This window comes from Oreochromis niloticus, linkage group LG6, assembly GCF_001858045.2.
Source record: "Oreochromis niloticus isolate F11D_XX linkage group LG6, O_niloticus_UMD_NMBU, whole genome shotgun sequence".
In the NCBI taxonomy this organism is placed as follows: Eukaryota; Metazoa; Chordata; class Actinopteri; order Cichliformes; family Cichlidae; genus Oreochromis; species Oreochromis niloticus.
The window spans coordinates 20,059,761-20,076,047 of NC_031971.2; the positions used below are offsets into that span (position 1 = coordinate 20,059,761).

The 16,287-nt window shown below is 36.3% G+C and overlaps 1 long non-coding RNA gene across 4 annotated transcripts; it reads left to right on the forward strand.

Moving 5' to 3' along the window:
- Positions 1-4,752: 4,752 nt before the first annotated feature.
- Positions 4,753-8,538, forward strand: LOC109202447 (uncharacterized). Of its 4 annotated transcripts, XR_002062359.2 has the most exons (6): positions 4,753-5,095; positions 5,780-5,845; positions 5,940-5,978; positions 6,204-6,359; positions 6,823-6,912; positions 7,220-8,538. It is a non-coding gene; the product is annotated as an uncharacterized LOC109202447 (long non-coding RNA). The 4 variants fall into 4 exon arrangements; XR_002062358.2 differs by having other exon boundaries at positions 6,204-6,912; XR_002062360.2 differs by having other exon boundaries at positions 6,204-6,912; positions 7,226-8,538.
- Positions 8,539-16,287: the final 7,749 nt, after the last annotated feature.

The following is a 16,287-nucleotide window of genomic DNA, read 5'->3' on the forward strand; positions in this document are numbered from 1 at the left end:
TATAACAAAACTGTCAAGCAAACTGCCAGATTTGCTTAGGTCACTTGGGGGTTTTGTATCCCTACCTGTACTCTCCACTCTATAATCATAGGTGGCCTATGAGTCCTTGGTTATGCTTTTCAGGCAGCAATCCTTCACCCCATTATCTGTCAAAGAGAAAGAGAGAAGAGGGAGTTGAGTGGTATAAATAGGGAATAGCTCACCCATGCATATGTATGAAACTTCTGTACCCGCCTCATATCGTCATTTATTTTGAACTTTGTGAACATTTTAAATTTGCTAGAATATTATTCAAATCACAGAGCTCTGTGAAATGAACACATTTGAATGAATTTCATGAAAAGTGGACTTGTGATGAGGTTGGGGAGGTGGTTAGAAGTATCTGGTATACATTTCTCATCTTCAGTGTTTTTCACTCTAATGTACGTGATGGTGAACCTTTGGTTGTGTGCAGCCTGCATGGATTTGATTTAAATGTGTTACAAAAAATGTAAGATGGCTATGTAATAGATATGTAATAGTATTCTGTTTTTTTCAATAATTTAAAGAACAAACTGCTTTATCACATATGATTAAAAAATCTTCTATGGTTTTTATATAGGGATGCATAGTCAAAAATTTAAAAAACTGTGACACAAACAGGAAACAGAATGTTTGCCTTCAAAGTAAAAGTTGTGACTTTAAGGTCAATCCCCTGAGTTTCAGTGGTTATTTAGCAAATCTTTCCAAACAAATTTCATGCAAATTACAGGCAATTGCAGCAAACTGTGGGCCTCTGACACCTTTGATTTTTGAGTAGAACTTTATGCAAAAGTCAAGCACATAGCAAACTATTATGTATGATGATGAGAATAAAGTCTCTCTAGTTTATGAATCTTTTCTCTTTGCCAAAAATCTCTCAATTTGTTTCGCTACTCATCATTGCAATGATTGATGAAAACCACTTTTACAAGTCCTCCAAGTAAAGAATCATCTCAGTAATTTGTTTCTATTTTTTATTGTGACAAGTATTTCTAACACAGTAGCTACTTTTCCACTCTTAAGAAATGTTGAAATGTGCAATAGCGGGTGAGAGTGATGAAAACACTTCAGTTTTCTGTGCTTTCAGAGTTTGAAAACCTAAAACAGCAATAGATGGAAACCAGAACCAGAAAGCTGGGTGATTATTATTTGTGAGGTATTTACCTTGAACCACAACTTTTCTCATCATATGTAGAAACTAAATCGAGGGCACGCTCTCAGTTCAGTTGATTTGCTCTTGAGTTTGTTTGACAAGGACCCATGAAAACAAACAAATCTACATTCATTGGAAATGTAAAAAGTTAGATTATAACACAGCAAGAAGTTTCTGGGATTCAAGCTTGAATGTTAGCATATTTTCCATAAAGTGAGACTTTATTGTTGGCCATTCAGAATAACAGAGTCCAAAATAAATATAATTAAACCACCTCGGAATAAGATTTGAAATACCACAACACAAGAATAAAAAATACCAAACTCTAGCCAAAAACCACAGAGTTCATGACAGTATTAGCCAAGTGATGGCCTGGCAACCTAGTCAGGGCGTGCTACACCTCTCTTCCTAGAAGACTTTAACATATTACTGGGTGGCATTTTTATTCTTATTGCAAATACTGCTGATTTATCTCAGTGCGGGAATCCCCACATTGTATGTGTGTGTGTGTGTGAGATAAAGACTGATGATTCTTGTATTCAGTGCACTCACTGGCATCTTTTCCTGTTTTTACAGCCTCCTCATTACTAGCTAATACATTTTATATTAAGAATGAAAACCTTCTGACCCTGTTCACACCCCTGCTAGACCAATGATGAGTGATACGTTTTATATGCAGACTGTGTCAAGATATCATTTAGCACATAGCAGATATTGTGAAGTATAACTTTGGCCTCACCAGTCCCCTCATTTAAATTTCACCATTCTTTCTCCCAGAGAAAGAGCGATACATCTCTCCTGTGATAATTACAGACAGTAGACGTCAAATGCTCGGTGGATTGTGCTGTTAGAGGGACCTGTTCTTGGCTTTCAAAGAAACAATTTGTCTAGACAAGAGGAATGCCACAGGCAACAACTTAGGAAAAACCAGAATCAGTTTTATGCAGACGTTATCATTACTATGGATTACTGCATTTTGTCAAAATTGTGAGAAAGAAGTGACAGCAGAGACTTGGTCTGATTTCCTACCATTCTCAACGTCTTTTTCTTTCTTTTCCTTTTTTTTTTTTTTGAAAAGCTACTATATTAAAATGCTTGAAGCATCTTATTTCTTTTATATTCTCTATCCATTAAATCCTTTTCATGATTTCAGAAGACTACAGACTTTTCAGCATACTTCAGGCAAAATGCAAAGAGGCATCAAAATGATTTCCTGGTCACATTTTTTGTCCTTTTATTAGCTCTGGTAAACTTGTGATGAAGAATATTGTGTAGTTCACAGTGTTAATTAAAAAAAATAGCAACAGAAATAATAAATAATTCAGTTAGTAAAGCTATAATTATCAGCCCATCTTGCAGTTGCTGCCATGTGATTGACAGATTACTAGCTCAGCAGCTGTTCATCAAATTAATACCTATAAATATTTGCCCATACATTAATGCCTTCTGTAAGGAGATTGCCTTTAGCACAAAAAAAGAACAAAAATCAATATTCCACTCAGTACATTTGTGAACTGCTCCTTGTGTTTATGCATGTTGTCATCTGGGACAAATTAGATTTGTCTGTGATGGTCAAACATCTAAACAGAAAGTATTTGACAAAGCTTAAAACTTTAATTTTTTCCATAATACTGTATATTTGTACACTGTTTTAGACCAAGAAGTAAGCAAATATTAATAACACAGTAGTGTCCATAGAATAAAGCAGGGACAGGCATAAAAACACATTTTACTTTTTTTTGTGTGGTTAGCTCTGATTAGCAAAAAAGCTTCAAAACTATCTCTAATAATTTATGTTTGTTTGTAGCACAACAGTTACAATTCTTCCTAGACTAAATTTTAAGACTGAAGCATTCTTTGCAAAAGAAAACAAAAAAAAAACCTGTCAGCATTGTTAAGCAACACCATGATTAACTTCTGTGAACTTGAAGTCTTTATCATAAACTTGAACATAGCTTATTCAGACATGAATGTTATTCAGTACTTTTCTTCATGGGCTCTCAGAAATAATGCTTTAAATATGTTGTTTTGTATTCTCAGAAGAATTCTTTTCTATCTGCCAAAACACAAAATAAACCATGTAACTGTTGTCTTACTTTAAACCAGATTAATCACCTTAATCTGTCTCATGTTAGCTTGTCGGAAGCGGTAGAAATAACAAACACTGTTTCTGAAGCACTCCTCTGTGTATGCAACCTTTAATCCGACAGCTGCACATCATCATTCTGTTATTGTTTGCTCTTTCTCATAGCACCATAATTTCACTCACTTTGTTATGAAACAGCTAAATTCGCTTAAAATGGAATTCAGGGAATTCTTCACTTTACTATTCGTGTCTAATGCAATGGTTTGGGTGTATTTGGGCCTAGATAAAGTGTCAGTTTTAGTGATTGACCAACAGTCAAAGGAAATTCAATTTAGTAACACAGGAGTAGGAAAAATATGACATTTCCATATTTAAATTGGAACTATTAAGCTCATTTCAAGCTTCATATTTTTATTCTTGGACTCTGCTAGGATCACGGGTCCAATAACTTAGATTTGAATAAAAAGCTGGATGGTTTCACAGTTCTGTGCTCACAACCAGAGCTGTGTGCCTGACATCATACAGAGCCAAGCACAGACAAAAAAGCACTTTGAAGCCTGAGCTATTAGCTCACAGGAATTGCTTGGACATACAATATTTGAAATTATATGTACAGGCAATAGCATAGCATGCAGTAATACAAAAGTGCATTTGTACACTAAATTCTCTTAAAGAAAACACCAGCTTTCACCATAAAAATAATACGGATGAATAAGATTCATTAAAACCACGCTGTTAACATGTAGAGCAATTGGAACAACAATAAAAATAGTTAAATAATCATAATATCAAAATAAAACATTGCATGCATATAGGCTTCATTCCAAAAATGACTTCTGGCTCTTCTTCTTCCAAATTAGTTTTTAAAATTAGCAAAATTACATGATAATGTCTACTGTCTTTTATAGTTTCCATTATCCGCCAACTGGAATAATTAGATGCAATAAAAGTGAAAAAGAAATCACCATTACATACTACAACATCTTAATGCATTGCGATAACACAATGTAATTAGGTTCTATTGTAATTTTTCTACTGGTTCTGCTTGTTTCCCCTCGCCTTATTAGCATTGATCCTAATTGAAAACTGCACAGCTGCTTTTTCGAAGATTCCTATACACACAGGGGCTCTTTTGGAGAGTGTGTTTACAATATGCTGTCAGCTTAGGGAATTAGCTTTCTCTCTTGATATGATAATAATCTGACTTGTAAAAAAAAAGTAAATCCAAAAAAAAGTAGATCCAATGTTTCTACTGTAATTATTCTAAATTATACTGTTGTGGATCATGATATCAACATGTAATGCTACTGACACATTAAGTGAACAGCTCTTTGCTTCAAGCATAACTTACTAATACTTAATATTCTCTAAGAATTAAGCTCTGTATGCAACATTTGCCAAAATTAAAACTTCCTATGACTGTTTGGGTTTTTCTCACTACAGAAAGGTCAGTGTCCACAGCAAACGGTCTGCTGGCCTACACTCAAAAAAATGAATGAGGTGGATTGTTCAGTGTATATTAATTATTTATTTTCATTTTACTTAAAATATATGTTTTTGTTAAGTTAACATGTGTTTTTCTAATCAAGTCTACGTAATTGTGTCTATTATTCACTGTACATAATACTAATGTGTTACTTGATGGCATGACATTTAAGTTAAGTCAATTAGGATCGATATACTTTGTATATCCACTAGGTGGCAGTAATGCAAAAACAGTTGTAATGAAACCGCGAAGAACAACAAGGTTTCACGGCTTGGGCCTGCTCATGCGCAAGACTTCAAATTTAACTTAAAAACGTTGTTTTGGCGCCAAGCTGCTGTTTCTTTGAGAGGTAAGACCAGTTTTTTCTTTGACTGTGTTGTGTAGTATCTACCTGTCGAGCATGGTTATATTTTGCGTTTGTCTTATAAGACATGTTATATCGTTTGCGTGCGCTTGTTCTACATTAGTTTTACTGGGTCCTGGACATGCCTAACATGCTTATTTTGTGGACTGTGTAAGAAACATTTTTATTGTTTTTGGTTTTATTAAGGGATTAGCTACAGGGGTTCATGGGGTTATTTTTTCATTTGCTTTCTTGGGATTCCTTTACTGTAATCCGAGAGTCATAAATATCGAATAGGATAGCAAGGATAGCATAAAGTGACATTTAAAATCCAAAAAGTCGAGGGCGAAGGCCACTGTGACACCATTGTTATGCTCTATCAGTAATCTGTATTATGTAAAAATGGTCTGTAAATACAGCATGTTTCCTAGGAGTGATACATATCAGCATAGTTATAAATTACAGTTTGTTAAATCACACACTTACTTTTTTAAATAAAATTATTCACGACATGTGAGTGGACAGACAATGGAAGTCGACAGACCTGGTGATAATTGCTTCTATAGAAAGTTAGCACATGTCAATCTCTTGCTTTTCTTCTGAGTAGTATTTTATTTAGTTGTAATTCAATCAATAATTTGCTTCTTGAAATTAAGTAATGAATTTCTTGTTTTACTTTATAAATTTCAGATCCTGCCTTTACCTGCTCCCTCCTATACTGATGTGGTGTATGTGGTACTGCTGAGCTTGTATGTGGTATGTGAACTGTTATACTTTTAAAAACAAAACTGTTTTATAAGTTAAGTTTTCTTTAGTGACCCATTCAATGCCCCTGTTATTTCTTCTCCAGATCTGAACCATTGTAAAGGTTGCAGTTCAAGGGCCTGAGGTATGAAATTCTTTTCAGATCAGCTGTGATCAATATTTTTTGGAACTTGATAAATAACAATAAAAGCTGTAATGGCTCCATTAGCATTTTGTGTAAATGTTTGTGTTAAAATTATAGCTTTAATGAGGTCTTTCTACATTAGTTTTAGTTATAAAGTATGTATATGTGTACATATAGTATGTATATTTACAGTACAGTATGTTGTGTTTGTTGACATGTTTTCAGGTGGAAGCAGAATTTGTGAGGATTACTACTGCTCCACTTGTTCCAAGGCTTTTTGCACAACTTGACCAATACACTGACCAGCTCATAAAAGTCTTCAAGAAAAAAGGAGGCGCTGCAGTGAAGAAAATTAGACAAATTTTAGCCCCACCCACAAAGGTGCGTTATTCTGTTGGTAGCAAAATATTATGGCTAATAAGATCACTTTCAAATTTAAACAGCTAGTGTATGGTAGCTGCACAGTGTACTTACATTTATATTAAGCAAGACAAAGTTTGGTACTCAAAACTTTGGAAAATTAAAATTACCTAAACATAAGTAAAATCTGATCCCTCAATTTCGGGTTAAACCATAAGTGAATGTTTTTATGTTAAAGATCAGTTTTTGAATGCAAAAACGATGATGTATTAGTTTGTCTATACCTCCATTATGGACATATATAATGTGGTGGAAACCCTACCCAACAGGTTAACTATTCATGTCCATGTGATGATTAGTTGGTCTTGTGTACATGTCTATCTGTGCAGTGAATATGTCATTCATTTTGCGTATAATGTGAGTTTGTGTCATCCTAAAGTATATCTGTTTTCTCTTCCTGTATCTCTGCCACTCTCTACGGAAGGAAACTATTGAAAAGGGGAGGGAGTGTGTCCTCAGGGCACTACCTTTTTACCTGAATGAAGACCCAACCATCCTCTTCAAAGAATAATTGGTTGGTAATTTTAGTTTAGTTTTTTATCTGTATTAAACCAAATTTTGAATAACTAATGTTTTTGCATGTTGTAATGTTGTTGTTGTAATTTGCATGGAACCTGTTTAAATGTTTTGGGGAATCTTCTTGTATACCCAAACTATTTATATTTATTGTTGAATCTGTAGTCTAAAATAGTAGCGCACTAGGGTGCATGTTCCTAATATTGTGTGTACTTCATTAAAGGGTAGCTTTGGCTCTTTCTTTTTTTTTCTTTTCTTTTTTTTAATTTAACTGGACGCCATTTTTCTTTGTTTTTGTGTCTAAGCTACAGCTACAGCTGTTCAGAGGGAGCTGGAACAAATTACCCTTGCTGTCTTCACCATCGAAAAAGCTGATGTCAGCACTCCTCCAGCCGATGTGGGTATAACCATCTAGGGTGTTCTGCATGACCTGGAAAACATGGCCTTTGAAGTACTTCAGAAGCTCTTCCTTCATCTGTATGTCAGCAGACTCTTGACCAAGGTACAGATGCTCAAGAATAAACTGAATGAATAAGCCAACCCTTAATTTGGATGATGAATGTTCTGTCAGATGGACAGAAGTTTTTCAGAGGCTGAATGGGAATAAAACGGTAATTTGTTGAAAATGACAGATAAAGGGAAAATTACATTTAAGAGAAATTTTGAAAACTTTGTAAACTACTACAATTTGAGAGATTTTACTCTTGTGGGGGAGGGGGGCTAGTAAGAGACAATCAAAAGTATTGAGATTTAAAGGATTTAATTGAGAGATGATACTGCACCAGAAATGTTGAAGGGTGGTGTGTATATTAGCGTTCAAGGTATATTGTTATGAGGTGGAAATATGTTCATATTCTGTTTGTGTTACATTGTGTGCATTGTAAAGGTAATTGCAATACATACTAAGAATAAGGGTAAGTTAGGAATGCAGGATGAATGTATATTTTGCGGACTTTTAAAGACGAACAATTGTTTCCATGTTAAAATGTTTACAACCCAAGTTTTTTGCCCAAACACTGGTAAAATAAACGTTGAGGGTGGCAAGTGTTAAATGGTTACTGCTGTGCTGTTGCAAAAAAACTGAACGCTGACAAGCTGTTTTATTGTTAGACCATAATGCTGGCATGTTTTATTAAAGTTTTATTTGGGATGGTGATATAATTTTCTTTGATTGCTAATATCAGTGGACTATTTATTATTATTATTATTATTATTATTATTACAACATTATTTTTTTTTAATTGTGGCTGTTGAGGTGGACACTTCACTTTGCATTGTTAAAGGAAAGCACTTCATTGGCGTTGTGTTACTGGACTGACCCTAAGCAATCATTGCAAATAGCAACTTTGCTATCCATTTTAGACACTAAAAGAAAAAACACTCCACAGACCTTACTAGCATCACATGTGCATAACTCAAGTGTCATTTTATCAACATGTTATGTGGTCTTCAATGTTTTTTTCTTCTATTTCTGGCAGATACAGACATTTAATTTAAAGTGTTGATGTTCCATCTGTCTACATACTGTTAGTTACTAACCCTAATGACCTGTTGTGTTTTATTTTGGACTGGGTTTACACAAATGCTCACTGAATGTGTTGGCAATAAAAGAAATTTAAAAAAATAAGTTGGATGTACTTAATTCATTTGTGTGGAACCTGTTGACAAAATAGATTTATGTAAAACTAATTAGTAAAGCACAAGGTGGCTGAAAATATAATATTTGAATTAATCTAACTTAAATTTAACATTTTACTGCCACAAATAAGAAATGTGTTGAAGTAACTAATCTAAACTATCTAACCTGTAAATATATCATTTATGTTCATACAACATAATTTGATTTAGGTAGTCTTAAATATCTCTTGTTAATCTTAAGTAGTTTTTTAAAATTAGATGAACTAAAGATTTTTGCTTTAAACTAACACAATGCAATTTCGTGGAACCTGTTGACAAAATAATTTTAATTAAAGTCAACGTTTCATTTTTTTGAGTGTATGTTCTTCTTCTTTTTCAAAAAAAAATTGGATTAATAATAATAATTGGATAATTGGATTATTCACTAAATTAAATAAGTATGATATGACTGTTGTCAGCATTTTTCTCACCATCTCCTGCCTTGAACACAGTTAAAACACATCAGAAGGAAATTTTGACCTGCTACATAGATCCAAGTGATGATTCTGTCAGTTTTCTCAATGAGCATATGTTTGTTATGCATGAGGATTCACCATAGAAGCATCTGGTGGAATTGATCATCTCGATCAATCACTGAGACCTCCTGAGGTCAGGCATAAAACATATGGATTGTACTTATGTAAAATCATGACTTGCAGTGTTTTTGTGAGAAAATATTTTATAATAATTCAAAACTAATTACTGTAATCAACAAATTAATATTCTTTTTACTAGTTGATATTTCAGAATTTGAATATTGTGAGAAACAGAAAATAGTTGACTTAAAGTTGACTGAAAAAGCTCCATGTTTGTCTGCATTTTGTTGCCACAGGAAAACATCTTCCTTCCATAGAAGTAGTCTGGAAAACCCATGTTTGTTGACCAACCAAACTGAAGTTAAACTGTGGTTTAAAGCTCAGACAGGCTATATGTCTTGCTTGGATGTACATTTCAGTGTACAGAAAAGGTGAAGATAAAGTTATGTTATTTTTACTGTTCGACTGAGGCTACTATGAAAACATTTGTCAGAAGCAGTAATACAAAAATGGAGAACAAACTGTTGCTAAGCGCTCTAGAGACTGTCAACCAGGATATAGGAATGCTCTAGTGGCTGAAAAATTAATAAATAATAAATGAATAATTACACTATTATCTCTGCACAGTATAGGAAAAAAATACTAATAGTGAAATGTATTCTTGGTTTTTATTTTTTTATTCATCACTTGGCTAAACAAGTATAAATAAATATCACTGTTATAAACTGTGCTCCATTTGCTACAACATGCAGTCAAGCTAAACAAGACCCCCAAGCTGCAGTGAATCGGTCAGATCAGCTATAAATTGTAGACACATCTATGAGTCAAAGTGCAGGGAAGAGTAGTTTTTAACCCTCAGCCGTACAATGATGGTGTGGTATTGTTTCCAGACCACCAGGCGGATGGGTGGGTCAATGTGGACAAGCAAGTCTGTGAATCCAATAACCCTAGAAAGATACCGTAGGAGTATCTACTACGAGGCTGATGGGTAGCACTGGTGGCTGCCAGTATTTCTTTTAAGGAAGCAGCTAGTGTTAGTTAACACTACGTGGAAAGAATACAGACGTAGAGGAGCAGCAACAAGAGCAGATACCAAATCACCTATTAAATCTATCTAACTGAACTCTTAATTAACTCTAGTCTAACTGAACATGTGATTGGTAAAGACAGGATCGATCTAAAGGGCTCATCAGTTTTTTAACCTGCTCCTCAATTACGGCACGACCATTGCAACAAGTCAGTGTGTGAAATTTGTTCCTTCCTGAATAGTCCATGAACAACTGTACAGGGAGTGCAGAATTATTAGGCAAATGAGTATTTTGTCCACATCATCCTCTTCATGCATGTTGTCTTACTCCAAGCTGTATAGGCTCGAAAGCCTACTACCAATTAAGCATATTAGGTGATGTGCATCTCTGTAATGAGAAGGGGTGTGGTCTAATGACATCAACACCTTATATCAGGTGTGCATAATTATTAGGCAACTTCCTTTCCTTTGGCAAAATGGGTCAAAAGAAGGACTTGACAGGCTCAGAAAAGTCAAAAATAGTGAGATATCTTGCAGAGGGATGCAGCAGTCTTAAAATTGCAAAGCTTCTGAAGCGTGATCATCGAACAATCAAGCGTTTCATCCAAAATAGTCAACAAGGTCGCAAGAAGCGTGTGGAAAAACCAAGGCGCAAAATAACTGCCCATGAACTGAGAAAAGTCAAGCGTGCAGCTGCCAAGATGCCACTTGCCACCAGTTTGGCCATATTTCAGAGCTGCAACATCACTGGAGTGCCCAAAAGCACAAGGTGTGCAATACTCAGAGACATGGCCAAGGTAAGAAAGGCTGAAAGACGACCACCACTGAACAAGACACACAAGCTGAAACGTCAAGACTGGGCCAAGAAATATCTCAAGACTGATTTTTCTAAGGTTTTATGGACTGATGAAATGAGAGTGAGTCTTGATGGGCCAGATGGATGGGCCCGTGGCTGGATTGGTAAAGGGCAGAGAGCTCCAGTCCGACTCAGACGCCAGCAAGGTGGAGGTGGAGTACTGGTTTGGGCTGGTATCATCAAAGATGAGCTTGTGGGGCCTTTTCAGGTTGAGGATGGAGTCAAGCTCAACTCCCAGTCCTACTGCCAGTTTCTGGAAGACACCTTCTTCAAGCAGTGGTACAGGAAGAAGTCTGCATCCTTCAAGAAAAACATGATTTTCATGCAGGACAATGCTCCATCACACGTGTCCAAGTACTCCACAGCGTGGCTGGCAAGAAAGGGTATAAAAGAAGAAAAACTAATGACATGGCCTCCTTGTTCACCTGATCTGAACCCCATTGAGAACCTGTGGTCCATCATCAAATGTGAGATTTACAAGGAGGGAAAACAGTACACCTCTCTGAACAGTGTCTGGGAGGCTGTGGTTGCTGCTGCACGCAATGTTGATGGTGAACAGATCAAAACACTGACAGAATCCATGGATGGCAGGCTTTTGAGTGTCCTTGCAAAGAAAGGTGGCTATATTGGTCGCTGATTTGTTTTTGAATGTCAGAAATGTATATTTGTTAATGTGGAGATGTTATATTGGTTTCACTGGTAAAAATAAATAATTGAAATGGGTATATATTTGTTTTTTGTTAAGTTGCCTAATAATTATGCACAGTAATAGTCACCTGCACACACAGATATCCCCCTAAAATAGCTCAAACTAAAAACAAACTAAAAACTACTTCCACAAACATTCAGCTTTGATATTGATGAGTTTTTTGGGTTCATTGAAAACATGGTTGTTGTTCAATAATAAAATTATTCCTCAAAAATACAACTTGCCTAATAATTCTGCACTCCCTGTAAGTGGTATGACTGCGCCTCATCCATGAAGTAGCAGAAGTGAGAAAGCAGGGCCTGTAAAGCATTCTGTTCAGCTGAGACTGCAATACATTAGTTACTGAAAGGGAAAAAAAGCTGAGAAAAAAGTCCTTTTATGCTTGGGGATCAAATACTTCTTTCATTCAGTGATATGCAACTCAATTTCTTTATTTATACCTTCATGTAACTTGTTTTTTTCTGGATTTTTGGTTGATATTCAGTCTCTGTCCATGAAAATGAAACTGTCATAACAAATAGAACAGCAGTTGCTATATATACTGATTGTTTGTAAAAGAAAAAAAACTGTTAAAATTGCTGTTTAATGTATAACTGCAGAAACAGCATTACCTCATTAAAGCCACCCACAGCTAGCACTGATTCGATGGGATAACATAGCAAATAAGATCAACTTGACACAGTTGTGCTAATGGTTTGTGCATGTGGCTGCTGTGTGACTGCATCAATGATTAAAAGTGTTATGGACACATACACAGTTGCACTTAGAGTCCTCCTACGTCATACTTAGAGCCACAGACCTGCACTCAAATTCCAAAGAATGAAACTCATTAGCCACTGGGTGGAGCTCTCACACTCTGTCCATTTCTTTTTTCCTATTCCTGTCTTTGTCTCCCTTCAGTCTGTCTCTTGCCTCCCTCACCAAACCATCCTCTCCCTATCAATAAATGTCTTTCTCACCTCATCCTTTTCCCCATGTCTCCTGGTTAGGATTGCACATACCAATGAGGCCTTTTTCTCACTCTCACTCTCCTGTGCATTGTTTATTATTTTCTCAGATAGACCTGACTTTTTTTTGTTACACCTCAACCACCCTCAACTCCATAACATCACACATGACTACAGCAATATGTCAATATATAAGTGTAAGGTAAAAAGCCGAAGAGAGAGTGCTGGTGAAGAGACACCTGGTGAAAGTCTCATCGCCATCATCACCATTGTCTGTGACAAACATCTTACTCTTTTTAGGCTTTTTTTTAACATCTGATAAGAGATGTTTGCTGTAGCAGTATGGGTAGTATGGCAAAATGAACTGTAAGCACATCTGGGTCTAGTGAAGAATCTACATGACTGAAAATTAATATGTTTAGCCAGAACCACCGGTCCTTCCCATAGTAACTAAGGTGGCACACTTAATGGGATTTCTCATTTCAGACTATATCAACTTGTTCACTATTCCAGTCAATTCAATTTTCATTTCAGTTTTATTTATACAGCATCAAATCACAAAAGCCATCTTAAGGCATTGTATACTGTAATGTAAAAACTCTACAATAATACAGAAAAACCCTGAAAGTCATATTCTAAGGAGCTTGAAAGAAAAACAACTGGACTTCTTTAAGTTTCTTGAACACGTTTCAACTCTCTTCCCAGAAGCTTCTTCCAAGCACCGCACCACTGTCCTAGCTCCCCTTGTGGGGAACACATCCCATCAATCAACATCAATAACTCCGCTGACTTCAACAACAAGGCCCAGAAACTTACACTGGAACCAGACGAAGCCATGGTGTCCTTTGATGTTGTTTCAGTCTTCACTCGCATACCTACAACTGAGGCAGTTCTTAGAAAACAGAACAAGCTTTACCCCCGATCAGATTTGCACACAGTTGGACTTCTGCCTTACCAACAGATATTTTAAATACAACAAGGGTTTCTACAGACAGGATGTGCCATGGGGTCCCCAGTGTCACCGATTGTAGCCAACCTTTACATGGAGGAAGTGTAAAGTAAAGCTCTTTGCTCTTTCAGAGGGACAGCGCCTAGCCACTGGTACAAATACGTGGACAACATTGGTTAAAATCAAAATCCAAGAAGTAGAAACCATCAGTGTTCACATTAACTCAGTGACAGAAACATAAAATTTACCAGGGAGGATACAAAGGACAATAGTTTGCCATTTCTAGACTGTGCTGTGCACAGAATGGAAACATCACCATTGAAGTTTACAGGAAGCCCACACACACAGACCAGTACCAACTCTTTGACTCCCACCACCCTCCAGAACACAAACTTGGAGTAATCAGGACCCTACAACACAGAAAACGTTTCCTCTAAAACAAGAAAGAACAGGAACACACAAGTGTAAAGAAAGTTTTTAAAACAGGTGGTTATCCCAATTGGGCATCAGCTAAGATGCACAGTAAAAATGTTTAGACACCAATTAGGGAGAAACAAAAGGACAAGAGGAAGTGCAGCACATCACTCATGCACTTGCACTGGGCTTTGCTTGGCGCAGTGGGAAACCATTATTGCATAGCGGCAATACAAAGAATGGGTTTCTGAGCACAGTGCATGCCATTTCCTAAATGAAAGGACCTTAAATGCTCTGTTTGGGTGATATGGTACTATGAGGTCTTTAAGGTTAAAAAACAACACAAGATTCGCTGTAACATAGTTAACTACAATAGCAATAAACAAATAGGAATTTCATATTTCGAAACCTACCTTTTCAGTCCGTTTTAATGCAATCACTTGCTTTTAGGACTGATATTGGCATGTTTTCTGTGTGCTAGCATGGTCATTTTGCAGGAGATGATATTGATAGCCACAACAGAAGAAAGGAAAGCTCTTTCTCAACAGGCTTGCTTAGTGTTCTTCAATGACTCCCAAATGGTGTCTAAAATCACAGATGACTTCATCCTGTTTAGTCCCTCTCCAAAACCCAGTGCTCCCTATCAAACACTGCTACTACTAATGCAAGTATTTAAGTAAAGACCACCTTGAGTTGGGATCACATTAACCCCAACACTAATTACTTTTCAGACAACAGCCATGATGTCAATTATTGTGTACCTCATATGGGAAGTTAACAGTTGAAAGGAATTTTGGGCAGGGATAAAAAGCTATGGTCTCATTTTCCCCCCTTTTCTTGGACCAAACCCATCTTCAAACTCCACGCTTAATAACATCTTGCACCTTTGTGACGCAGTTGCATTGACAAGACAGACAGAGTGACATATAAATACCTATGAAAGTATCAACACTGTCTTTGTGGCATTTCCAGGTGTCTAGGAGCACATTCAGCCCTGATGGTAGACACCCACATACACACACACACTGACAAAGTTAAAGCAATACCAGCCAAGCTGTCGCGGCTGGTAAAAGGATGGAGCTGCATTGAGCAGTTGACACGATCAGTACTGTTCTTGCTTTACAACTATGCATTCTACTGAAGAAAGTGCAGTATTATGTTAGCATTAATTAAACAGAAGAAGGTGAGCCACCTCCAGCTCCTGCCTTAATTTGAAATGTCATGCGGTGAGAAAGAATGCACTGGAGGAATTTTAATAGCTTCAAACTGAAATTCGCATGGAAACGTTTTTGACTGAACTGACTGTGAATGATTCAAACAGGCACTTTCAACAGGTAGAAAGTCCTTTAAAAGAGTTTAAATAATGACTGTGGTGTTTATAAAAGAAACTTTTATTCAGTTTCTTCTAAATTTTTGGAAATAAGAATTCACGTAAATACAGCTGTTGACTGAATGCAAATGCAAACAGCGAGCATATTTACAGTAGAGATTTACCTCTAAGCTCTGCTTTCTTTCCACCTGTTTGTTGTGGCAGAGGGAGAAAGGCCAGACAGCTTTTTTGTGAGGATCTCCGTCACTGCCATTGTAGCAGAATAATAAAATGAACTGATCTCCAGAGCTATTTTGATGTACGTTGATTTTCTTTATTTATGTTTGTACCTAGTTTTTAGTGTGGGTAATGGTTCAGTGAAGAGAAGCTGGATGGCCAAGGTGAGTGTCCCTAAGAAATCCCTACTGTTTGGGGTGTTCAGCCCCTACGTCCGTCTCTTTTTTCTCTTTTTCGCTCTTTGTGCGGTGAGTTGTGTTATTTTCCTGTACAAACCTAGCTTTGTTAAATTATTATATATTATTCAATGATGTTTGAATTTCTTGTTTGTTTTTTGTACAATACTATTTTGCAAAATTTGTTGTTAAATTTGTCATTATTTTCCTTTAAGTACATTTTTGTTGACTATTGCTTAAACTGAGGCTCACATGGCAAAAATTTCCATCATATACATGCTGATAAAGGAAAGAGGGAAAGTTCAACGTCTTCATTTATTGGGAAAACAGACACAACGCATGATTAAGACTGCTACACCATCAGTATTGACCTTTGCCTGTTTGGTATGCTCCCATTTATGTTTGTGCTGTTAAAACAGAAAACAGTAAAGATCTTAAGTGCTTTAGAGAATTAAGTAATCCTGATGGACAGATGGATGTATCAACATGTTAATTCTCAAACAGATGGTAAACACAATCAACACTCACCTCGCCTG